At 35.3% G+C, this 26484-nt stretch overlaps 1 long non-coding RNA gene across 1 annotated transcript; it reads left to right on the top strand.

Annotated features, from left to right (window-relative positions):
* Positions 1 to 1790: 1790 nt before the first annotated feature.
* Positions 1791 to 26471, top strand: LOC116653366. Its single transcript, XR_004307014.1, has 4 exons — positions 1791 to 1849; positions 3726 to 3954; positions 24960 to 25031; positions 25128 to 26471. It is a non-coding gene; the product is annotated as an uncharacterized LOC116653366 (long non-coding RNA).
* The last annotated feature ends 13 nt before the right edge of the window (positions 26472 to 26484 follow it).

Genomic DNA, 26484 nt, shown 5'->3' with positions numbered 1-26484 from the left:
CAAATAACAGCTGTTTGTTGTGGTTGGCTTATTGGAACAGAATGAAAAGCAATCTTCCTATAGACACTGCATGAGAAATGCTTGCATATGATCCTTCAGTTATGTGGTTAGTTCAATCCAAAATTTTTTGTCATATTGAGTGCATGACACTTGTCTATCTCAAAGAACATAAAATAATGTAGGCTAAGAATTTATCGTGTTAATAGTTCAGTTTTGATAGCTGGTGTTCACTGACTGGCAGTTTTCACTGGGTCTTTCACAGTGAACCTTTTGCCAATCTTTCTTTTTTTCCCTGACAGATTAAGTATCACATACTACCTATAATGTTGGAAAATGTGCACTGTGTTATTCTAATTATTTTGCACTTATAAGTGATCCCTATCTGCTGTTCACACTTGTTTTGAAGTCTAACATTCTTTAGAGCTATCATTTGTGCAAGCTCTAGTATGAACTTTTTGTAAGCCATTATGTAGGACCTCATGAGACATTATATCAGTGAGTAAGTACCTAGAAGTGGTAGACATAAGACTTTGTTTGGAGTGATTCACAATTTATAGTGCAAGAGGAAACCAATCTTAAAGAAAATTATCTGCATGGAACAAAGGAAGAGAATAAAAAGCTGAAACTTTTAGGGAATGTATAGAATATTCAGAAATATTTAGTTAGTGAGAACTGTCTCTGAGTATTGCTTTTATCTTCTTTATCCTAAACAATCACAGTTTTTGCAGTTTTTCTTTGCTAGTCATGTTTCCAAGATATCTGACAGACTCTTGCTGCATACAGAATGCTGTGTTATGTAAATCAATGAAAGGTCTATGCTAATAATGCTAACAAACAAAGAAAAGGGATAGAGAAATAAATATTTTAGCAGAAAATTTCTATAGAGAAATTGATTTTTTTGGTACTCAAAGTGATAGCTTGAGATGCTTGTTATGCAGAGATATCCAAATACCATTGTTGAAAGAAATCACAGAGTCTTGAAAAATGGAAAGAATTTGAGACTACAGTTCTGAGATTTTAAAGTTAAATACTTCCCATATTTCCACAGATGTCTAAGAATATTGGTAGTCATATTCATATAATAACTTGACTGATTACTTTCCAGATTAACACATTTAAAGTCATCAGAAAATGTAATTTCCTATGCCCATTATAGCATCAAATAGGCAATGATAATTAAAGTTCTGAAAAAGTATTTGGCCCCTAGAATTGTTGTTTCTTGGTATAAATCTTGGTCAGCTTGCTCAGGTTTCTCACATGTGTAAACAGCTGGCTCCAGTAGCTTGGATGTTTGATGCATCCGTCTCTCTTTTCTTGACTTAGTCACACTTCAAGACATATGGCAATGCAATTAAAAAGCATTGCCATACGTGATTTGTATATGAGAGGTGAAGGTAGAGCAGACCTCATTTATGGGTGTCATTCTGATTTATTTTGGACAGTTGACTGATGCCTATAATTGGATATTTAAATGCATAAATCTTCATAAAACTTTAAGACAGTGAAGAATGCAGCATCTTTATAAGTGCACGCATACACTTACCACATCTGCATACCTTCAGACACAAGTGTCTCCAAAGGAAATTCACCATAAATAATATGTCAGGGATCACCAGCAAATTGAATTTTCTCCATTCTCTTTTTCTCTTTGGGTAAAAGCTGTAAAGTATGATTTGAACTGAATTTGACAGTCCCTTCTTGAAAGTTCCACAGATGCATAAGATAAAAGTAAGAAGTAATTTTGTCTTTTTGCCACTAGAATCTTTTTCTGTGAATATCTGAGAGGACTGTTTTTGTTTTTCTTTCCAGCAGGAAACAGCTTTTGGAGCTTCTTTGCTATCAAAAGAAGGTGAGTATGGCAAATGTGAAAGGTAAGATTTATCAGACATATCAGAAAGTGAAGAGATTTCAAATTATAACTGTTTTTAAGGAGAAAAAAAAAAGGAGGGTTGAAAAGGCTATGAAATTAAGAAAGGTATAAAAAGAATGACTGCAAGTCATCCATGCTTTTTATATTGAATGTATCATGGTAACAATTGGAACGAGAAAAAACACAGGAAAATGCATTCTTTATCTTCTGATGTTTTCAAATTAAATTTCAATGCCGTCTGAATGATTCACTTACTTTAAACAAGAGCTATGGATCATACCACAAGACTGATGAAATACAGAGCTGCAGTACACTTTTAAGTGATTTAACTAGATGATCAAATGACTTCTGTTTTTAAAGTGTAGATTAGCTTGCATTATTTTTCTAAAAAGACAAATATCGGTCCAAACATGCTAACTAACCATCATGTTGGATATGAGATGAAGAGAAGTTGAAATCATAGTAATTAGATATTGCTGGAAGAAATACCTGCTATTAAGAAGTACTACTACAATTTCTCCCTTTCGTCCCCTAAAAAGCAAAATAATTTATTTCTAATTAATGGGCATGGAAGTTGTAATTTTTCCTGAAAATAAGTTGATTAGAACGAGTTTAAAAGTTGAAAATACGGTCTTGATTTTTTCTCATGTTATAGCTACTCTGAGTGTCTACACTTAAGTCAGTCTGGCTGACTTATGTAAGTCTACGCTATCAGTATGGAAACACGTACAATAACACAAGCGTAAGAAGCCATGGGTGATCAGTAAATGAGCAATTACTTCCTACATATAAATTCAAGATTTGCACAAATGGAGCTCTTTACTCCCTTTACTCCTTGTCTGCAAACAAGTTATCTTTGTACACGGTATATTAGGTTTCCTCTCCTTTCACCTTCAAGGTATTTCTAATGTAACAGTGAAAAATAACAATCTAAGTTGTTGTCACTGTAGTTCTCCACTTCCTTGTAAGTTGCTTCACCTAATGAAGGGAAATGCAGAAATGCTTTGTTTTACCACATATATGGCAAATTATATGCAGTGAGTTGTCTATTATTCAACAGCACATGACTGGAAGAGGGAGAATAACACAGTATTGAAACATTGCAAAATACTTTGGTTTTAGTTCATCTTAAAAAGGTGACAGTCAAACATGCAAATGCATGACTGAAATGGAACACTGAAGTGTCATTGTGGGACAGCTGTATTCAGCAAAAGCTAAATCCATGCCAGCAAAGCTCCTTGGTCTGAGTGCAATTCTAAGCTTGAGAACGTACCCAGTAAAGCAAATAAAACTAGGAACTTGATAAACTTATGTATACGCTTAAATGAATTCTGAAGTAAAACTAAACACAGTAATATTGGCTGAGAGCTACAGTTGCCATTATTATGGTATGAAGTGCATTCATGAGAGGATCTAACAGCTTGAGAAGCACACAGTATGCAGATAGTGATTTTTACTAAGTTAACGAAGTGCAGTGCTGCTACAGAAATTGATACTAAAAATAAAATTGAAAACTGAAAATTAGTTAAGCTCAGCAAAGAAAATGCTTTATTCAGTTGAAACAAATTCATTATGAAACAAACAAGCAAACAAACAAAACATACAAAAGGTATAAACCATAGAGGATAATTATTACCCTCTAAAGATAGAGGGTAATAATACCTTTATCCTCCTTTCCCTCACTGCATTTAGTAATTTCCACTAGAAAATTCTCTGGTTTCACTAAACAACATAAAAAGTCTTTCTACTTCTCGATATCTGTAAGAACAGCACCTTGATTCTCCCAAAGAAGATATCTATAGTGATCACTACTAGTCATTTTTCACTGATCATCAGTCTTATTTTACCCTAGTAGGATTCAAAGAACCAGCCACCCCAATCTGATCTCCTGTACCAGTCAATCAGAGCTGATCCTGAGCAGCTGGAAGAGAAAGATTCAGGTGTTGGCACTTACAGTTCCTGTGTGCTGATGGACTACTTCTGCCCAGCTGCAGGCAGTGTTTTTGTGAGTTCTTCAGGTGGCCCTTATATTTTTGTTTCTGTGTCAGCTAATAGAACAAATTCTTCTGCAGAAGCTTGGATAGGTAAGTGATAGAATATTTTCATTTCTTACAGTCTAAAGCTGCGTAAGAATTGATAATGTTCATTTAAATTGCAGGGTTAGTAATGGCTGCAAGTTGTACCAGAGGAGGTTTTTATTATGCATAAGGAAAAACTTTTTCTCTCAGAGAATAGTCAGGTACTGAAATGGCTACTACATTGATGTAGTCAATGCATGAAGAGTAAATCTTACTTTATCTGTTTTAGACTTTCCCAAAAACTCCTAACTGTGAAAGTGATTTGATTACTGTGATAAACAGATTTTGATGACGTTACTTTTGATGTCAAAAATCTATTGTGTGTTGGAAAGGAGTGTTGAGCAGTTTAAAAACAGTCTGAGGGTTGTTAAAGGAGAGCATGCGTGTTTCAGTACATAAGATCTGATTTTATTACAAGTGAAAATCTTATGTCAGAAGAAGTGTGTCTGAGTATGTGTGGGAGTTTAATGGACCTTTGTGTTCTTATCAAAGTGTTTTGTTTGCTTCCTTAAGTGAGGGAAGTGCATAAAGTAGAATGGAGGGAAAAATAAGATGATGAACAGTAAAAGTGCTGATATGGAAAAGGAAACATAATGAAGCATGTCTGGAGGGATAATGTTTCTGTAATGTGAAACTAGATCAGTAGGAGTGAAAGTATTAAGTATGTCCAGAAAGCTTGCAAGTGAAGCTGATACAGATCTGTTGATATTAAGACAAATACACCACTTTACAAATTGCTCTACATTTTTTTTTTTCTTTGCTACAACACTGAAGTCAGTTAAGCTTGTTACCTTGCTCTGTGTAATCATGTTTCAGCAGGACAGCTGTTTCTGAAAGCACTTCACCTCAGTGAATGTCTTCATATTATCTTATGTTTAACACTGCTCAACTAAATCATGGTGATTTTTTCTATAGAAAAAATATGGTTTTATAAAAGGGATAAATGGGAAGTGGTATATATTAGGGGGTCTCACAAAGCAATTTTCACCCTTCCTTTCAGTAGCTTTCTAACTAGTGAGTGAATTTCTGGGTTTAGGTGGTAAATAGAATGAGAAACAGATATTTCAGGAGCTCTGAAAAGGCACATTAATCCTTTGGGGCTCAGTGATGGGGTCAACACTCAGGCAATCATAGTACTTTCACACTATCTCCTGTAGGAGTTCTTAATAGATGTATCAGATGTTTTCTACTGCAATTTGAGTGGCACTAGTTGGTGTTCTGTTTTGCTTTAAAAGTAAGTAACAGAATTTGGATGGACAAATGAAAGAAAAGAAAATCACTATCTCAGTTGACAATTACTAACTGGAGGAAAACTAATGGAGTAAATGAAGAGGAGAAAATTAAATGAAATAAGATCTTCCTGTGAAAAAATGCCCTTCCCTCTTCTCGGGTAGAAAGTGTGGACTGAAGGAATTTAGGGATGAGTAAGCTTATTATCATAGCCTACAGTAAAGTTAGGAAGAGATGAATAGGATAATGCTATCTATATCCTACATGCTAGAGAGTAAATAATCTCTGCAACAACAACAACAAAAATATGTTATTCCCATTAGAACTTGATAGGATTCTTCTAGAATATTTCTTGGAACACTGAACACTGAGGGGGTTTGGATTTGTCACTCATAAAAAAGGAAGCAGTGAGAAACAACAAGATGAGTCTTGGAAATATGGCTTGCAATCAAAAACTGTTGACATTTAGTTTCCTTATGATTTAATTTAAAAGAATTCTCAATGATCACTTTCCTTTTGCCATAACTTTGAAATATTCTGTTAATTTTTTTTCTATTGCTTTTATGATCCTTGAGGTACAATTTTATTTTCGCATGTTATTTTTAAAAGCAGGTATTTTAAAAGGTTAAGACTTTAAGTCTTTATTCATTCTTAATTAAACTTTATTTTACCTATGAAAATTTCTATGTATTTAAGTTACTACAGGTAATATGGTTATATTGATTAACCTCAGACTTCTTACAGTTTCTCACAGCTGTAGTTAGTCTGAGTGCTAACTCATTACACCTGTCATTTCTAACCCCAAGTTTACCTAACAGCGTTCTCCTTCTCCTAAGTCTCTTTTTGCTGAACAGTGCTGATTTAATCTTTTTTTTTTTCCATGTAGATCAGTGAAACAAAATTTGGGGTGGTGGGAAATACTTCCTCTTCAAGATTTTTAAATGCTATGAAATACTATATTTATATTGGAATAATCTGTTTCAGAGTTAGTCTACACATTTAAATGTATTAAAATGTTTCCTTGATTATAAAGTAGGATTTTAAGAATATTTAGATTTTTAAATACAAACTGTGAAATACATTCTATGTGTTATTTAGACTAGTTTTGCCTAAAGGAATACTCGTTGGGTTGGGATACTTCTTACTACATCTATTTAACTATTTAACATGAAACATCTTACTGTTTCATGCATGCAGCAAGAAGACATGCTCAGTAATTAGGTATCGCTGGGTAACAATAAGGAATCTAACAGTGTGAGAACTTGTTTTGAATAAAGTTAAGTTAGCATTCAAAAAAGATAAGAACTCTATAAAGTTTAAAATATTGCTCAAGCTTGGTATTTTTCTCTTAGGCTCCTGTTAAGATCACATGTTTTTTTCCAATTGGTACCTTATACCGTTTAGAAAGTATTCATTTTTTTTGAGATTAAAAAACATAATACCATTTAAACAATATGTAATACCATTTGAACAGCTATTAGTTTCCATACTTACAGAGAAGGATGTGCTTGCATGTACTGCTCAATTTTTAAGTAGTGGCTTTAAAATTTTGAAGATGCCAAGTTTTCATGTAAATTCGGGGAGGGTGTTTAGCTACCAAAAAGCCTGGGGTTAAATGCAAGGTTATTTTCCAAAAAAAAACCTGTTTGAATGCCAAAACTTAGAATTCTTTCTGTATTTCTAACAAAATTGGAAAGAGCATAAAGTCACAAATTGATCAACTATCTGGATCCCCTTTGCCTTTCCCATTTCCTAAGGGAAGATAGCAGTAAAATTTTAGAACAACATTTTAATAGATTAATTAGGTAGTAGAACAGTATTGCTGTAATGAAAATAACTAAAAGTTACTTAATGTTTTTCTGTGATAATTTAGATTTAGAAAAACTTTCATAAGGAAGATTTACCGTACTGTTATTAGAATTCCATTGCCTGTCTCTTGGATAAGTTCTTCTCTTTTTCTGTTATAGATGACTTGATTTTTAACACAGAGCATAGGGGAAAAACACATTTATTCTCAAGTTAAGGACAGGAAGAAGGCCATCTTCAATACATATGTTTCCTAAACATCTGTTAATATTATTAAAATACTAAAATAGGACATTCTTTTCAAAATATCAGTGCTAAACTTTGGAGAAGTAAGTAAGAGTGAGTACAAACCCAAGGATTTGACTTCATATTACCTACCCAAACAGTAAGTATTGTCACTGTTACCTAAACCTTGAAGAAAAAAAATACGTGATTTGTCTTCCATTCCCTTTCATTCGAATGAATTCCCTATTTGCTCATCTTACTGTTTTCAGCTTGATAAGTCTTTAAAAATGCCACTGTTTCAGGAGTGCTTTTACCCATGGCAAGACAGTTCAAAGTGTACTCTAAACTCAGTGTCTGTTACTTTTCCTGATGGGGAAGAATTAACCTTGTGACTTCTGCATTAGGGGTAAACTACTACAACTCTGCATCTGCTGGTGTGCTCTCTATGGCTGGAGTATACTTTAATACTTCCTTACTTTTAGATTTCTGTAAGCCTAAAATGTGTATTAAACATGCAAATAGCAGAAGGAAATATGGCCAAGTTAGGTATTAGATGAAGGAAAGGGAAATAATTGGAATGACTATTCCTTTCTACTGCTGACAGTGGGAGCTTTCTTTTGTCCCCCGATGCGTAAGTTACCTACTGAATATGTAAGGCTAAGATGCTTCAGAACACAGTGGTAATATGATTTGGACACACCTACAAGAGCTGCTCTTCTAATTTGTATTTATTCCCAATTTTGTATAAGATTGTAGTTTTTAATGGCCACACAGTACTTTACTGCTTTATGCTCCCTTGGAGTTCAGCTAAAACAAAAATCACTCTACTAAGTTAAAGGCTGAGAGCTGATGGTTTCCTTTTCCTCTCATGTATAACTTTGCTAATTAAAAATAAATCTGAATCAAAAATTTGTGGCAACTCCCAACACTGAAGTAACTAAAACTAAAATTTTAGCATCACCATCTACATTTCTAAAACTAAATCATGATGACATCGCTCAGACATTATTTAAAAGGCTTAAGTAGACTTCCTGGGGAGGCTCATTTCCATCCAAATCAAATCTATCGCAAATGTAACCCCACTCTATTTGTACTGCCTGGTGGGACACTTGGGACTTCTGTTGTTTATGAAGTATTGCAGTGTAAGTAATTTGCCTGCGTAAGAGATCTATAGCTGGAAGGTCAAAGGTCTTGATAGTCTGTGACCCAGAGACAAGCAATGTTTAGCCTTTTTGTGTACATATAGCTTGGCCACTTTAAAACCTTTTGAATGTGCCTGTGCTGTGTCCCTGCAGCTTGACGTGAACATTCTCCCAAAGCTAATTGTTTTAAAAATTCCATTGCAAATAGTGTCTTGAAGGGGCTGTTTGGCCTCCCAGAATGTGAATGAAAAGCACGTTCACAATCAAGCTTTCAGTAGTGAATAATAAACTTGCCTAATAATTTGTTGCTAATTGATAATTAGGTTGCTACCAAAGGCATGAGCCTAAGCTGTCCTTTCCGAGGGAACATTTATATTTGCAGTTTTCATAACTGGTGCAATTTTAGGTATGTGTCACTATTTTTCCTGTATTCCATAAAATCTCAGATAAAGTCTCAGCTCATCTTAATTTACTATATTGTATATATATATATGTGAGTAAATTACACATTACTCGAGAAAAGAACAGAGCTTGGTTAAATTCATGTCTCTCTTAGATTCAAGAACGGATTTTGCCAAAAGATCTGGAATTTATCACTGCAGCTGTTGGATCAAGCAGCAGGGGAAAATAATCCAAAAATATGCTAAAAATCTGAACACAAACAAGGATTTTTTTTTTTAGTGTGGATTCCTATCCAGTCTTGAGTGTGATTTGAACATTTTAGCTATTTTTTATTTAATTCATGCTGACCATCACATGATGGCCTCACAAGATTCTTGATAATGAGATTTTTATAGATACTTAAACGTTTCTTGCCTTAGATTCTGTGTTCTCGTAATGGTCTTCTTTTGTTGTTGTTAGAGTATTGCCCTATTTAAAGAGCCCTATTTAAAATAAAAAATGTACATATTATAGTTATCTCTCATAGATCCATAGTGGGTAAAATAGCTCTGAGGATATTCAAGAAAATCTACGTAGCATCCAATTTGTAGATTGATACCTACTGAACAGGGTCCTGAGAGGGGGAGAAAGAACGCCACGGCAGTTAATGCTGTGAAACTAGTAAATGGTCAGTTATTATGGAGATGAAAGCTCTTGTCCAACAGTTCTCAGCACAAACTTACCTTCGTTTATAAGGAAAAGCCCTTCGTGATGTTACTTCAAGAGCTTCTCTTACACAGCTCTGATCTATTTCCATGTACAACTGTGACATCATGTGCATAACATACAGTCATGGTAAAATATGATTAATTAGGAGTTTACTCCTGTGACCTCACACCAATTCCAGAAGTCATCCAGACTTGTTCAATTGCCATTCTGCCGTAATCAAGCATCCATGTTGCTCCAGTTGTGCATTTATTTAACTGCTTTTGAGTGCAAGTCAGTAATTTTATTTGATTATTATTATTATTTTCTGATCTTCCTTCATAGACAATTCATGTGCCTTTTTTATTTCTTTGAACAGAGTTGGTTTTTTTTATGGTAGTGAGGACTAAAAAAGATCATATTGTGGCTATGAAAATCTTAATTACTTTTTTTTTTTACAAATATTTAAGAAGGGATAGGAGTCATGTCATGTAGTCATGTCAATCAATAGCTGTATGTAATCGCTATACTTCATTGTATTTAATATATTGATGCTTCAGTTCCCAATTTTGCTCCATTTATCACAGGTAAACTTCAGGAAAATATTTTCATGAATTTCATTCTGTTAAATGTTTCCTCATGTTAATTGAAGTCTTGTTATTGAGCAAGCTTGTATGTATTTAAACAGCACTTTAAAGCAATGGAGTTGAACATCCATAGTGTCTTAAAAGGTCTCCTTGTGCCAGTTATTTTCTTGTGTTCCAGTGACATCACAAATTTACCATCAATACAGAAAAATGCTATAAATTGGAATACAATGTCCTTCTCTAACTGCAGCTTATTGCTGTATCATAACATGCTTTTGCAATATGTGCAACTGTAGTCTTACATGGAAAATGTAAAGACTAAGTCATTTAAGATAACTAGTTTAATTGTATTTCTAGGATGGATGTGGCATGCCTGTGTTTTCTGATTGATACAGCTTCAATTGTTACAGTTGACCACATTTTATCTCCTTTATACATGTCTCTCAGTCCTTTGTAGATTAGATTCAACTATTAATTTCTCTTGAAGGGATGGGCACTTTTCAGGTCAGAGTGTTCACTCTTAAAATACTGTTTAGTTTCAGAGAAAACTGAACAGCTTGTTCATTGTGTAGCCTGCTTTTCTCCTTGAAAAATACCCATAACTGTAAAGCTATTTGTCATTTGAAGACTCTAAAAGTGACTCTAGTTCTTAGGCTCATGTAGCAAACAAAAACTTGTTCCTCTTTGGAGTAGTTCTACTGGCCTACTACTGACTTTGGCTCACTATACCAAGATCACTGAACATTTGGTCCTTTAGATGCACTAAGCATGTGATATATGAAAGAATGCGTGGGTGCTGCTTGGAAATGTCCTCTGTTCATCTGTAGTATCAACAAGCTATACTTGCTAGTCCCTGGGTAACTCGTTTATGGCTCAGTCTTTAATCTGAGGTTTCTTGGAAAGGTTGTATTTTGGACCTGTTTTTTGTTAGTATTACAAAATTATCTGGAGTTTGTAGAAATTATAAAAATTTGCTATGCAGGATTCCAGAATATATAACCTAAACTGAATGTCCTGAAGACTCTTTTATGTGTCATATACGTAAAAGATAAACTGTTCTAATCTTTGAGTTAGGCAGCAGATGCCTCGAAAATCTTTTTTGTCTCTTAGAGATTCCATCCAGTAAACTGAAGCTTTGTAACTTGTGAACTAATATTATTGCATTTTGTTGTTTTTCCTGACTGTTTGTTCTTTAATGCTGTTACTGTTGATGTTTTTTTTTTAAATCTGCTAATGATTTGTGTACAGTGTACAATAGTAATTTGAAAATGTTTTTCCTAATTTTTCTACACTGTTATTTTAGTCTTACAATTGGGAAACAGAAAACTGGAAGGTTGTGAGGATGACTCTGTTCTCCATCAATTGTTTTCTCGAGCACTTAAAGTGTATTTGTACTTCATTTACCACTTCTTGCACAGATACTGCAACTTTCTAGCCATCCTAGCTTGTCTCCATATCATAATGTTCTCTCAGTGAAATGAAGTGTTTCACATTGCACTTTCTTTTCTACCTATGTTGTCAGACCATGAGGAGAAACAGACCCCTACTCATTATCTTCATGAGCAAAAAGAGAGGATCTGTAGTGTGACATGTTAGGATTTCCCTCTTATGAATACTTTAAAATTTCTGAAATGTTTTGTTCTGTAAAGTCCTGCTGGGAAGTGACTGGAGTATTCCAGTCCTGTGCTACTGCATGTAGAGTCATTGCAGATGACTTCAACTATGCTTGTAGTGCTTTCTTGGTGTTTTGTTCTGTTCAGGTTGCATGCAAGCTAGGTGACTATTAAGTAAAAGCATTCTTTTTACTTATAAGGTAAAGCATGATGGTTGCTTTGCTTTTAGAGTTGTTGAAAAGTATTTTGCTAGTCCTGGGCTTCATCTGTACTGTAACTTCCTATCCTGATCCAGAAAAGAGAATGCTACATGTAGTTAAATTCTGTTCTAAGTATAAACTGACAATGTTTCTTTTATCAGGACTAAGTACCTCTTTTTTTTTTTCTCTGCACTTACTCCTCTCCTGAGCACAAAGCTCCAGCCTTCACCCCTAGTCTTTATCCACTGCTTCTTTCTTAATGTTTTCAGATGTGGGAGAGAAAAGTCATTGTTATCCATGTCTCCACTGTTTCATGTGCTCTAATGCTTCCAGGCTATGCATCTTACTTAGAAAATACTAGCTTGTGGTCCATATGTGGGGAAGTCATTTTATTCAAAAGCAGGGAAAGACTTATGCATCTAGAAGAGCTAAAATCACTTTCTCCTTGTTTTCTCTATATTTGTCATGCAACGTGAATAAAGGGTTCCCAATGTTTCCTGGTATGGTTATCCATTTACCCTCTTCTGCAGGTTATAAACTTTGCTTCTTTGCAGTTTGATGCTGAGTCCTCTGAGGCCTCGATTTAGGGCTAAAAAATAGTCTCCCTTGTCAGTTTGGTTCATGAGCTTATGCAGCATAAAGGCAAAACTCAGCAACCAAGATACCAGTCCCTCTTGCCCAGTATTTTTAGCCTTTTCTGCAAAAATAATAACAAAAAAGAACAAACTAGCAAAAAGAAAAGTCCACATACACAACTTTCTAGCAAACTCATTTAATTATCAAAAGCTCATCAGCAACCACGTCTGTGACACCTGTGTTCCTCTGTAAAAGCACAGCTGAAAAAGTATGGGTGGAATGCAATGCAATATGCAGTAATCTCAGCCAAGGGATTTCACTGTGAGATGAATTTTTGAAGAGCCCTATTACTCAAAGATTTTCAGTCTGAAAACTATGGCAGCTGTTGATTACTGTTAAAATTTAAATATTACAGTGAATGGAATAGGCTTCATGAATTTCAGCCAACATCACAGAAGCTGTTGCCATCTTACATAGAGTTTAAGCTGTAGCTTCAAAAATTCTGGACTTTTACTGTGGCTCTTAGTCAGAGGTTAAACCCTCTCTGTAATTTCTCTCCTTCAGAAAGTTTTCTTGTTAGGTAGAGCCTCAAGGGTACAACAAATAATAATCAAAAGTAAGGCATGTCAGAAATGGGGCCTACCGATTCTTTTTTTTTTTTTGCTACTCCTGGGCAAATTAATTTGATAATTCAACCCATAGCACATACAGATACTTTTCTGTCATTTTATCTATGTTTGCTTATATGTTCCCAATGGGCAGCTGAAAAGGAGAAGCTGAAAAGTAACGAGCACAGGAAACTATAACTGGCAGTTTCGTGGTAATTAATATAGCTAGAGCTCTTATCTGAAGCTTGCACAGCTTGTAAGATAAACATAATTAAAAGCATACCTAACTGAGTCTGTATTATTCACAAGCTGAAGCACTGTGGGCTTAAACCATAATGTGTTTTTACTGTTTTATAGCCCTTAATGTGAAAATACTCCTCAAAAAAGGAGTTCTATTAAATTTAGCTTGTTTATACCTATGATATTAAAAGTAGAACAATATGCCTTTCAAGCCCTTCTCTCAAGTTATTTTCTCAGCTATGAGTGCAAGGCTATCTGATTAAAAATACAGATAGCACTAATATTTTATTTTCTTAGGAAGCTTTCCCTGGGAGGTGGGCAAAAATCCTGTGCTCCCAGGTCTGAATCTGATCAGACTAGCACAACAACTTCATATAAGATGTTATCTTGTGTCTTGTAACCTAGAGCTTGTCTTCAAAAGTGCCTGTACTGGGCTGGAAGACCTGTAGTAATAGCTTGTCTTGGTGTCATGCTTTCCAGTTAAATGCCTTATGTTCTGTAGTACTTGCTTTGCTTTTCAGGGTGATAATGATATATTCATGCTACATTAACTGTTCTTATTTCTGAACTTCCACTGCTTTGTGGGTTTTTTTTTTGTTTGTTTGTTTTGAGCACACCAAAGCCAATGCCTAAAATTAGGGCAACACTGGGTTTTCAGCAAGACTGAAGACATATTCTGCATCTTACACGGTCTTTATTATTTACCTGCTCTTTAACAGCTCCCAAAGATTAAGAATCTTAAGGTGATCTCTTACAGTATAATAAATTCATACTAAAAACTATAAATCTTTGGAGAGCTTACAGTCACATACAACTTCTTACCACAAACTTAACGGAATACTTTATCTTACAAATACATACTGATGTATATGAATACAATTTTCCGGAAATGACTGCCAGTTGAACGACTTTGACAGATGTCACTGTCAGTTGCTGGTCAGGCGAGGCTTCAGTGTATATTCTGATTAGTATGTTACTTTCAGCCTTGCAAGAAAATGAATGTGCTAGTGCAAATTAAAGTTTTGGCCTCGGGTCCTGCAGGCATTTACTGTAAGTTGCTGTCATTTCTTAGAAAAAGGCTATTAGTCCAGTGAGGTAAGCTGGGGAAAAAAAGAGATGGGAACAGTAGCTCCTGTTCTGAATTGACCAGCTAGTGTTTTGATAGTCCCCTCCACATCTTATAGTGCAGTGTTGAATCTTATCAACAGATTCCAAATTAATATGACATATTTTGCATATAGTGAGCTTCTTATGCAATGAAGATTTCAGGAAAAATGAGTTGTTGCATTATGAGACTGCTATACTGGCAACATTAAAACTAATCACGCCCCCCTCCTGCCAGGAAAGGCAAATTTTGCAATATTGGAAATATTTATTTTTATTTTTTGTTTGTTGCTATTTTCTTTTTCCTTTAGATGCTTCTTAAAACATTAGCTGAAAATTAGTTTAAGTTCTAGAAAATGAAATATAGCATCTGTAACCTTCTAGTGACATATAAACTTAAGACAGGCAGAGTATGATATAATAATAATGAAATAATCAGCAATACAGCTACAAAAGAAATAAAGGCAATTTTCACTCCTCTTTAAGGAAAAAAAAAATGCATCTGGATCTGAAATTGGATCTGAAATTCACAACATTATCATCTGTTCTCAGAAAAAGAAGTAGATATTTTCCTATCATTAGTAGGATAAGTTGCATGCTTTAGCTTCTCATGTCCAGGTAACATTAGCCTAATTTTGTTTGTATTCATCAGTTTCTGCTGTGGGTCTTTAAAAATGCACAAAGAGAAGTAGAAACAACCGAACTCTTTGGTACTCCCAATTAAGCAGTTCTCACAGTGTTTTCTGTGTTTTCACAGTGAATTAATTAATGTGTGTTGTAATAAAAAGTGTTTTATCACCTTCTTTATCAAAGTACTTCAATGAACAAGGATCACAGTTTAAAATTCTAGTGATGTCAACAGCATATGGAAATGTACCTCTCTGAAAAGAGATTTGACTCTAAAAATAACAATTAATTGAAGATGAAATAAATATTCCCGTGTATGCTAAATCAATTAATTCAATGTTTGTTGCTTGTTCTTGAACCCTAGACAGTATCAGCATGTATAATTCCCAATACTCCTTAGTTTTCTTTTCTTTGTGAAAGAGAATTAGTTTTATTTATTACTTTTTATTGTTTTCTGCAAAGCATTTCAAGATCGTACACCTTAACTGAAGATCTGTAATTTTGCTCTTTATACAACTTCAAAATGTCCATGGGAATGGGGAAGGGGGGAAGGTTGAATAAAAAGGAAAAAAAAAAACCAACAAAAAACAAAACCAAAAAAAACCACCTAACAATCACTTCAGTTTTACTTGAATATCAGCATGCTATCAAGATTTAACTTATAGAGAAAATTTCCTTGTGTGACAGTATGCGTTTGCATGTAATCTTGAGTTCTGCATAGGTTTTGGTTGCTGCACGTTAGCTTTCACAAAGAATGACAGACTGGAAGAATTGCTAAATAATTATCACAGCCAGTCTGTACTCTCATGTAGAATTAGTTCCTGCCCTGTGCTACCAATAGTTGAGTATAATGTCTTTCACGGTTGTGGACTCTCTCTTCACCAGTGACCCTTAAAAATGAGACATTGTTTAGCATTCACTAAAGAGAAACTTTTCTCTGGGAACAGGACCTTGAAAGATACCATTTCCTCCAAAAAATCCTCCAATGAAAGAAATGGCAGAGATGCTGTTTAGTTCTGTTTATTAAACTGAACTTTAAGAATGTGTTGTCCTATAGGAATTTTGAATATAAGAACATAAGACAACATGTAATGTACAAACAGAATCATCTGTGATTTAGACAAAATACTATGTAAATCAATTCTGCTTAATTTGGAGTTCAGTTTTCTTATATATGTTTTAATGGAGTTTTTTAAAATGCTTGTAAATATTAATACTACTTTGTGGTAGGTGTTCCTTGGTCTTAAAGCAGGTCCCTTTGTTGATTTTGCACCCATGTGTGTGATATGCATGAAGTGATGAGCACCTTTCACTACATGTGAGGCTAAGTGACTCATCTTTAAATAAAGTTTGGAGATCTATAGTGTTCCTGTCTGGGGAGCCTCAGAATGCTAAGCCAGCTGGGTATGTGAAAGACTTTATGAATTCAGTTTATAAAGGAGAAGGTGAACAGGGATTAATTTTGATGCCCCTTCCACCATATAAATGAGAGGTATGAAATGAAAATACTGGTATCCAGAACAAACCACAGAAGGTAGTTTGCACGTCATTAAGCTGCTGCACACTGTTACAGATAAAAGAACCTTTGAGTGATCTCAAAAGTTGGCAGTTAAAGTTCCTGGAACAAAAGAAGAAACTTCTTTTCTACTAAGACATATTTCTTCAGTTCTGCTTAAATTGTCTTTGAGCTGCATCTTGCTGTAGTCTAGACAAGTATTACAGAGAATTATGGTTACATGATTGTCTTCCCAAAGGAGTTTGGGGGCTGTTAGTCACTGTAGGAGTCAAGACAGCAGGCTGGACAGAGTTTCCCCGCTCTAATTAGTTCTAATTTTATTTTGCTGTGTACAAATTGCATCTGTTTCAGAGATATTTGGAGGTGCCCAACTGGAAAATATGAAGTAGTAAAAACACTTGTTGTACTTATGTCAGAATTTACCTCTGGAAGTTTTTCTGAAAATGATACATTACTTTGAGGTCATAGCTTTCTTGAATGAAAAGTGTTAAGTGTTTCTTGCTTCTCAGTCGTTTCTGGTTCAAACATTGTTTTATCTTGTTTGGGGAATGAGGATAAGTGGTGGACAGGAAGTACTGCAAAATGTTGTGTATGCTGGTGGCCATTAGGTTGAACTGGTAAATGTAGGAATAAGATTTCAATTACTGTTGAGTGGTTTGAGTGATACAAGGACATTAAAGTATTTCTCATTTGAATTCCAGAGGAACTATTGTTAATGAAGGTGGTCATTTGTTCAGCTAGTTTCTCAAGGACTAATATATTGCATCAAATGTACTTTTGCCTTTAAAAACACAAGTTCTCAAATTCTCAGAGATTCTTACTGGATTCTTCATGAACTGTTTAGATAGCATTCAAATTAGTCTGTCTATTAACTATATATTTTATTACCTTTAAATGAGAAAAAGTTCTAGTAGCATCCATTACATATTTGTAGCAAACACAAATTCATTTCAGAGAGTTTATTTTAAGAATCAGCATAAAACGTTTCTCAGTAATGTGTTTACATCTTCCTGACAGTACCATGCACTTGATGTTTTTTTCTTTCCAATCAAATCTACTTCATTTAAATGATATAGTGCACTTGTTTGTTGCTCACTATCTTTAAACACTCCTGAACCTTAAGTTTGTGGACTGTCCATTGCACCTGAAAATAAATCTGAACTTTCTCCTTTAGTGTCTTTGCCATGTATGAATACTTACCTTCTCTTGTCCAGAGGGGCTGTGGATACCCCATCCCTGGAGGCACTCAAGGCCAGGCTGGATGTGGCTCTGGACAGCCTGGTCAAGTGGCTGGAGATCCTTCACATCCTGCACCTAGCAGGGGGGTTCACAATAGGTGATCATTATGATCCTTTCCAACCCTGGCTTATGTGATAGAAATAAGAGATGATTTTTGCATGAGGTTGGAAAACAGGACTGGATTATGTAACAGCTAGCATTTTAGGTAAATATTGCTCTTTATGTAATACCACAGAGAAGAAACTCGGAAGTACATGGTTTTGTCTTAAGTTCCAGTTATGTGGTGGCTTGCTGCAGGTTCCTGGTAGTCATCTGTAACTGTGCTGCTTAAGCTTTTGCAGAGGCTGGTACAATTTCCTTGCAAATGATGAAGTTAATGGCTTTGTGGAAGTGTTGCTATATCACGTTCATACATCTAAGATCATTTGAAGTTAAAAGAAATTTAATAATTCCGTTGAAAATTAAAGAAAATAAATTGTAGTAAGTTCTGGTTATCTGGAAGAAAAAATATGGTTTTAGAACCACTTTCATATATATATTTGTCTATTACTATTCCCTCTTTAGTGTTGCAAGATAAAAGAAAGCTCTAAGCTACATATTTATTTGGGGGAGGAGGAATTTCATTGCTTTTCTCTTCAGTGAAAAAGTACAAATATTTCCAGAGGCACAGAGCTGTGTATGACCTTGTTTTCCCTACTTCCTCAGTCACAACAGGTTGAGGGCTGAGGATGACAGCCTTTTTTTTGCTGGAGGAAATCAATGAGTTTAGTGCTGTCCTCACTTTCTGAATACATGCATCTGCTCATTGTTACAGTGAAAAAAGTAATATCTTTTGAGAGAACTATTTGTCAGAATGGCATTACCTGCCTAGGTTATTTTCTTTCTTTGTTCTATTCAGTATAAATGGTAGTGTTTTTATTATGATGATGATTTATTTGTTTTATTTTTTTTAAACACGAAAGAAAGTACTGTTGTAATGAAAAGGCCTAATCTTGTCCTTAAATTTCATTTACATTCCAATAGAATGGAAAAAATAGAGCTGCTTCTAAGTATGTCAGGATGGAAAAAGAACACTTCCCTACATTTCAGTACAGGACTGAACTTGATGGAAAATCAGGGGTCGTTTTTGCAACAGAAGGAGATATGTTGCTGTCAGTTTTGCCTTACCAAGTCCAAGGCATTTGAAAATCTGTAGGTTTCTTTATATAGCATTCTACCTAAAAAGATAACACTAGGAACACTTTTTTTCTTTCTTCTTTTGTCTCCTACCTTTTAGGTAACCCATCTTGAATGTTTTAATAACTGCCAGTTACTGAAACATAGGTGTACATATTTAATTTATTTGATGCTATGTGTTCTGGTAGCATATGTATGACTGAGCAGCTGAACATTTTCATGTTCAAAATACTTTCCAAAAAGCAATGAAGCTATTTATGCCGATGTTAAACATAAGCTGGAAAACTTGTAGGCCCTAACAGGTATAATAAAGGTTCGTGTTATTTGTTGGTGTTGCAGGATGATGATAAGTCTGTGAGAATAACAAGATTAAAAATTCTGATATGCAAATACAAGCAAGTAATTTTGTAAAATATAAGTATACTGTAAATGTATTAGTGACATACTTCTCAATTTCCATACATGCTTTGTGGACATCTCTCTAATGTTTGAAAACAATAACTGGGATACTAAGGTATTCAGTTGTTTTGTTTTTGTTTTAATATAAGGGGCACAAGATCCCTGAAAAAGAAAAAACAATCAAACAAAAAAGCCACAACAGAAAACACTTTAGAATAAGATATTCTCTTTAAGATGTATTAGGACAAGCCAGGGGTAAATCTGCCTGGGAAAATGAGATTTAAGTGTCTAGAAAACAAGATTAGCCTTTTCCATTTGATCTACAGTGAAATCACATTGAACTGAGATGTTTCAGAGTTGACAGCTCCTGGTGAAATCACATTTTCTCCATTTTACTGAATTGGAGAGCAGAGGCCACAGGCCCTGCTGCCCTTTTGTTGTCTCCTAGCTCTCTGGAGTCATTTTCCATGCAAGAACTGCTGCATGCATTGAGAAGTTAAGGGCCTCACTAATAGTATGTGACACTGCAATAGCTTTCTAGTCAGTCATACAGAAAGATTAGGTGGACTCGTATCTCTGTGATTATGGATACATTACTTCATGCAACTTTATGCTTCTTTGAAGAATTCATAATGAATACCATAATGTGTTTGTAGTCCATGACCTCCTAGAATAATTTTCTCTTATATACAGCAAAAAAAGAAAACTAACAATAATCTCTTCCTTCCTCTAATAAATATTAAGCATAAATAAGCCTCTGTAGTGGATGTAAAATGCAGGTTATGTACTTTTTATTACTTAATTATATAATGATTGCTACCACATACATGGTATAATGTAAAGTAGAATTTATTGTGTCAGACCAACTAAATTCACGAGACCAAAATGTCTTCAATAGGATTGTTATCTGTTCATAATTTTGTAACTGATTTGCCAAAACAAAGTGTAGTGAAGTCCTGGAAGACTAAATCTCTCACGTGAAAGTTGTATCTCAGTTGGCACTCTCTGTTCTGCTGTTAATTCAGATGTGTGGTTTGCATTTACTGTGCAAGAAACTGTGGATAAATGTTGAATTTACTTCATTTACAAGCAAATGTACTGTTTGCAGTAAGAGTTTCCCTTCAAACCTTTCTAAAAATGAGATTTATCAGACCTTTCTATCAGATCTATCATCATGAACTCAATTGAGAAACATTCATATTTGGTCAAACATACAATTTTTCTGCATCTTGGTAGTTGAATTACCAATTTATAGACTAATTTCATAATTAAATCCACGTGACTTACATTCTTGCCCAGCTTTCCTCCTTCCTTTCTTGGACATCTCCTTATATCATGGGGGGTTTCAAGGACAGGATTCAGATTCTCATTGTGAGACTTTTCTTTAAAGTTACGTAACTCAAAGTTAGGTATGTATTCTAAATTACATGCAAACACCTGCTATTACTAACTAATGTATTCTATTGCACATCCTAAGACTAGTGTAAAAGAAACGGAGAAAATGGCAAGGGCCTGTGGTTCTTCATGAGATGCAGTAGGACACCAAACATTGGCTGTATACTAGAACCATAATTCTGAGATGACAGCAGCACGTGGGGTCCTGCTCCCTGTGCTTTATTTTCCCTGGTATGTTTAGTTTTGTTGAATATATGCCCACATGTGACTACTGCTGAAAGCAATTGTAATTCTCCTTTTGGATTTTATATTCTTTGGGCCCATGTGAGTTAGTGAATGCTGGCATGGTGTAAGAGGAATATGGAATAAGGCCATGGTGCCCTGAAGGCATTCTGGCATTTGCATGAGTTTTGGTATTTCTTTGTACTGTACAGTTCAACTATAGAACAGAAGAAAAGTTCAAGCAAGCCAAACTTTTTTTTTTTTTTTTTTAATCTTTGCAGATATGTTAAAAAATAGTCTGCAATTGTTACATTTTAAACTATTTTTAGTGAAGGAAAGCAATTTAATGTGAAATGTCTATTTGATGTTCGTTTTGTCAAAACCAAATCATTTAGCTTTTCATTGTGGGGGAGGGGGGGGGGGGGGGGATCCGTTCTCTTTTGATTATAGGGGAAGAACACAAAGATGGAAGAGGAGGGAAGGGGGGGGGGGGGGGGGGGGGGGGGGGGGGGGTGAGGAAAGAGTTTGCTTATAAGGTCAAGTGTTCAGGCCAACCTGAAAGAATGAGCAGTGTAACTCCCACTGCTGTGCAAACATGAAGCTGATTGAAATGAGTCTTAATTACAAACTTCAATACTGTATACTTACAGTAAGCTTTTGAGAACTACGTGAACTACATCATAACTTTTATTGAACTACTCTGAGAATAGAATGAACTTGAGAAATCTTTTCTTTCCTGTTGTCACTCAGAATTATTACTTAATGAGGCAACAACTACACAGGTAAACTAAGCAATATTTCACATGATAAATGTGCTGAAACAAACCAACCCAACAACTACCACCTAAAGTAAACCACCCTAAGCTGTTGCACTGTAATGTATTGTTCTGACTGGGGTTGGGGGAAGGTATGCTTTTCCTCTGTATTTTTAAAGATCAAATAATTTTTTTCAAGACCTTCCAAGAATGTGAATAGTTTTGCTGTTAATATCACTTGCTCCTAATTCCCACTGCCTTGTTTTGAAGATTTTAGTGTGAAAACTGTGAGCTAGAGGCATTAGACTGTGAGCTAGAGGCATTAGATGGACAACACTCATTTCAGAACTGTGGGAACAAGAGTGACTTTGAACTATTTCAACATCTATGTAATGTTACCATCTAAAATAATAGGGAACCAAAGATCTGGCAGAAAACATCTACTTTAATTACAAGACATGAGAGATTTTCTAGGGGTAACCCAAGAGCAAGATGTATGTGGTATGGACCACTGTGCAATCATTCATCAGCATAAAAACATGTTTATAATTATAATGTAGCCCAAATCTTCTCTCTATCAGGTGTTCCTATAGTAGCCAGCAGCAGCATGCAGGGAGGGTCAGGGCTCCCCAGTAACATAGTAGTTAACATAGTAGTTAGTGTTTTTGAACCTACCCTTGTATGCAAAATATCTAGACATCTTAGTTTTTTGTTTTGTTAGTAAATGTACCTTTTTCTTTTTATCTCTTCTGAGTTGCCTGTCTGGGAAGATGCCATCGCTGCATGGTATCTTACTAAAAAGCCAGGGTTGGTTTTATTTTTGAATAGATCTAGGCTTATATTCACACGTAGAGAAGATTAGGTTGATTTCCACAGCTGGACACTGCTACTGCAAGTGGTCTGTTGCTTTACCCCTTGCACTCAAGAGGTTTACCCTTGGATAGATTAGTTGAAGTCTCCCTGTGGAGTGTAACTGTAGGATTGTGATGGGATAGGAATTTCTGAAATAGATTAGGCTCAGCATGCTACCTGCTTTTTAGATCAGTAATAGCTGCTTAAATTCAAGTTACAAAGAGTTAAGCAAGCAGAAGGATGAGGGATATGTTGTACTGGAGGCTGCTTTTCTCAGGGTGAGCTGGGTCCATGCTGCATGCATCAGCTGCCTAATCTAGCCTGAAGTGCTCAATATCAACAGGAGACTGGCTAAGGGAAAGATATGAGCGGGTCATGCTGAAAGGAAAAAACTGTTAAGAACTGGTCTCAATATCCAAATTCATTAAAGATAAAGGGGGAATTTAGGAGAGCTTTTCCTGTGTCACATGGAAGAAATTTCTTGGCGAGACAGTGAAGGAAGGAATTGCTTGTGGCCACTGATGCAGTCTACATCTCAGTACACCTTTGGTTTATAATTTCATGTCATTGCATGTTTGATGTACTTATTTCTTCATTTAGATTAGTGGATTTTGGAAAATTAAATGGTTAGCAATTGAATTTTGAATTCTCACAAATGGCAGCTCTTCATCCTTCTGATTTTGTGCCCAGATTATATCCTTAGGTTTGCTAGCAACAATAACACTCTTTTTACTCAGCACAAAGCACAGCTTATTGAAAGTAACATATTATATTTTTTTATTAAGCAATTGTTCAGCAGAGAACAAAACCTCCATAGAAACCGATTTATGTATGATGCGAGTCCCAACTATGAGTAATAGTAACTTCCTCATAAAAAAAATGATGCCTGTGTGTATCTCTTCTTAAGATGGAATGAAAAAATCTAGTTTCAATTGTAATGATAGTAGCACTCCTTATTCATTTCACTGTAGATGATAACAAGTATTTTATAGATCAGATTTCTTCTGTACTTGTTTCCAGATTTCTCTGTTGGACTAAATTCTGCTGCAATACTGATGTGTAAAAATAAGTGTTTTTGTTATCACCGAATCACAGAATTGCAGGGGTTGGAAGGGACCCCCAGAGATCATCGAGTCCAACCCCTGCCAAAGCAGGTTCCCTACACCAGGTCGCACAAGTAGGCGTCCAGGCGAGTCTTGAATATCTCCAGAGAAGGAGTTATGACTAAGTGTATATGGTCTGAATGCAAGACTGAAAGACAAGGACAAATTCACTTTGTGGTTTGGACCTCAGTCAATGAGGAACTGATTCAGTTTCCCTCAAAATATAAGAAATGCCATGCCCTGTTGGTTCAGACAAACTATCAGTCTGCACCATCTGTCTGGTTTTGTCTCCTGCAGTTGTAATTGGAAATTTTTAGGGAAAGCATACAAGAATGTCTGTTTCTGCAGCCCACTTCCCTCATATTCTTCCAACATCTGCATCCATTGAGTTAGGGCTGCAACAATTTACTCCTCTACTTCTACCATTTTATTTTATTTATTCGTTTACTTAGTAGACATTTTTTTACCCTGATCTCCATTAGGTTTGTAGATGCATAGCAGTCGTGTTGATATGTTTTGCTGACTCTAAATTTGTTTATATAGTGATGTTATTTTAATTATGCACAAATTAGTTTATGAAAAGCTATCAGAGAAGAGGTTACACTCAGTCATTTTACTGCTATAGCCAGAGATTATAATTTGGAATATCACCACTACGTGGAGAGATTAACTAGCTTACAGGAAGTTAACGTTCTCTGCATGCCTGTTCATGTGTATAAGGGCTCACATAAGAGGGGATAAAATATAGTAAAAATAAACATTTCATTCAGCTGTCTTACGTTAAAATGTGTGAAAGCTCTCTCTATTCTAATTTTAGTCCAACTTTAAAGATGCGTAATTTGATTTAGGGAATTCAAGCACTTCCTTTAAGATACTGCCTTGAGCTGCCCGTTTTCTCTGCATCACATCAGTCTCTTCCTATGACAGAATTTTACAGGGTTTTATGGTACTGCAGTTATTCAGTAGCATAAAGGAATTCCAATGTGAAATGCCAATCATATTGATTTTAAATGTTTAGAAAGAGGATCCCTGAGGACAAAGAAATCCCAATAATCCTGTAATCCTGGATATCAACCAGTGTCAAAGGGCTGAAGATGAAGGATTCCTGCTTTGTCAGTTAATTTTCAAGAGGGATGAACATGTATATCAGAAGGAAGAGAGAAATTTCCAAATAATAATAACAAAAAATGTTCTGGAAATAATAAAATCCAGAAACACAAAAACACTTGGCCATCTGCCACAGAAGATGGCTTTGCAGATGTGACATCTCTCATTGATTTAAAGCTATTCATCTTGTTGGTATTTTTTAGGTTGAAGCTACACTGAAGAGTTCCTAGCTGGAAGTTTCGTAAAGAACTGTTTCCTATGGTTTATGGTGTATGGTAAGAATGCTTGATCAAAGTCAAGGAAAAGACCCCAGTTTCTCCCAGTTTCTTTTGGTGATCTTCAGGTCCCTGCTCTTTTAAATCTTTTTCTAGGTTTGTATAAGGAAATACCAACTGAATGCCTGCACAAAAACAAGCTGTCTTCCCATCTGCTAGTAAGGAGTGAGGGAAGCCATTTTGAAGATAATTGTTGAAACTGCAGAACTTTTAAATGTTTCTGGTCAGTCTTATATGTTTTATACAAACAAGAGGATTTGCAGAGAGAAGTGGACTACAGCATAGAATCCACTGCATTGTACTTTCGCAGTAGCCAAGTGTTCTCTTCTATAGGCTAGTTATAGAAAATGGATAAGAAAAATATATAGGATTTAAAGGTTCAGTTGGCAAAAAGTTTATTAGTGGTCAGCTGTTCTGGTAGTTTGACACTGAACCTGAATTTTTTTCTATATACATATCAGGCTTATTAGCAGTATTTTTACAATGGACTTTGATATTTAGGATATTGATCAATAATTTTTTCTTCCATGCTTTTAAGACTTGGAGTAATAAAGGGAGAGTCGATGCTAGAAGGGAGTTTAGGACCAAGTGTATGAAAGTACTTAATTCCTTGGAATGACTATAGAGCTGCAATTTCTGAGTCTTCTGAGATGCTGCATTTGGGAAAAAATATTCTATCTCTGATATTTACTTTAAAAATATGTTCCACTGACATTCACCAGTAAAGATCTGTGCACTGAAACAAAAGCAAACCGTGCTATCTGCCGTTTTAACTCTCGGACTCTGTCTGTTTAAGAGGAGAGTGTAAGAGAGATTGATTTGAATCAAAGACAAATATTTAAATGGCATCCTGAAAGGAAAACCTTTAGCAGCTTATTTTTCAATGCTGAGACATCTTAAATAAGCAAACTCCACAGTACACAAATAAACCAAATTACAACAGCATGCTACTGATTTTATTGCTGCTGTTGATGCTTTCCTGTTCCCAGTGCTCAGCTCACATTTCTTCTAGTGGTTCCTCTCTGACTTCTTGCATTGCTATGGAGTGGAGATAAAAAGAAAGCAGGTATTGATGTGTATCCGCTGAATATATCAGGTATATCTCAGTGCTGTAGAAGAATGTGCTTCACAGATGCGTGTTATGTTAGCTTCACCTTCAGAATGAATTCTGTATAATTTAATGCAATTTTAAAACAAGACCTGGAGAATTCATCTGAAGAAATTTTATGTCTGATATCAAAAACTTCATTTCTTTTCCAGTAGTAGCTATTATTGCTACTATTTAAAACATAACCAGGCAAGGCCTAGAATTGTACTTTTACACCATTATGGATATCTCTGTAGTCATTTGTGTTTATAGGGTCAATTCTCTGCCAAGAGTATGAAGTGCTGCTTAGAACTTGTTATCTCCATAGTACAGTAGCTTCTGCTTAACTTGAAGACAAGAGAAAGA

The sequence above is a fragment of the Coturnix japonica genome, chromosome 4 (assembly GCF_001577835.2).
Source record: "Coturnix japonica isolate 7356 chromosome 4, Coturnix japonica 2.1, whole genome shotgun sequence".
NCBI lineage: Eukaryota > Metazoa > Chordata > Aves > Galliformes > Phasianidae > Coturnix > Coturnix japonica.
The sequence above is the reverse complement of the archived record's forward strand: the minus strand, read 5'-3'. Positions and strand labels throughout refer to the sequence as shown.